Here is an 892-nt window from a genome sequence, read left to right as displayed (position 1 = left end):
AAGGAGATTGTAAAGGTGTCTCTCTGCCTGCAAAGGAGATTTGGAAGGATACTCTTATCCGTGAAAAAGATTGTAAAGGTTTTCTTCCATACCTATCGTACTGAAAGGGAGAACTAGTGGAATACTTTACAAGAGGATTCTTGTAGGGAGTGGACTAGACTCAGATTGAGTCGAACCACTATAAATCTTGTGTTGTGTGATTTTGCCTATTTTATTTATTCCGCATCGTTTTTAACTTGTAATCACACTTGGAACCTATACATCGAAAAGAGTTAATTTCCACTAGTATAACCTATTCACCCCCCTCTAGGTTATTTCACATTGAAGCTGTGATGGATGGATCTGTGTCTTCATCTTCGTCGTCCGTGGTAGTGGCATCGTCATCTTGTTCGAACAACGTTTGATCCAAAGTTTGGAGTTGGATTCGGAGTCGTCGGACGCATTTCAAATCTAATCGACAGTGAACTTGTTTTAGAAACAAGTATTATCAAACACCTTCTTTTCCGTTTCTGTTGTTTCTTGAAATAGAAACGGAAAAAACGTTATCAAACGACCCTAAATGATTATGAATTCTTGTTCCGTGCTGTAAACACTAGGAAAATATTGAAAATTATGCAAAAGTGGTTTACTCTTTCGAGTTTCTCTTGGCTTAAGATGAACTTTGAAGCGAATAGAAGTGCTTTACTCTTTAGAGTTTCTCTTGGCTTAAGTTGAACTTTGAAGCGAAATTCTCTCTTTTAGAGTTTCTCTTTGGCATTAAGGTGATCATTTGGCTAGAAGGGAGCATGAATTTCAAAAACGTGTGGATCCAAAATAGAAAGTGCACCAGCCGGGAATCGAACCCGGGTCTGTACCGTGGCAGGGTACTATTCTACCACTAGACCACTGGTGC

The 892-nt window shown here is 39.2% G+C and overlaps 1 non-coding gene across 1 annotated transcript; it reads right to left on the bottom strand.

Annotated features, from left to right (window-relative positions):
• Window positions 1-821: 821 nt before the first annotated feature.
• Window positions 822-892, bottom strand: TRNAG-GCC. The gene has a single exon. It is a non-coding gene; the product is annotated as a tRNA-Gly (tRNA).

This window comes from Macadamia integrifolia, chromosome 1, assembly GCF_013358625.1.
Source record: "Macadamia integrifolia cultivar HAES 741 chromosome 1, SCU_Mint_v3, whole genome shotgun sequence".
Taxonomy (NCBI): domain Eukaryota; kingdom Viridiplantae; phylum Streptophyta; class Magnoliopsida; order Proteales; family Proteaceae; genus Macadamia; species Macadamia integrifolia.
Note: the sequence above shows the minus strand (reverse complement) of the source record. Positions and strands in the feature narration are given on the sequence as shown.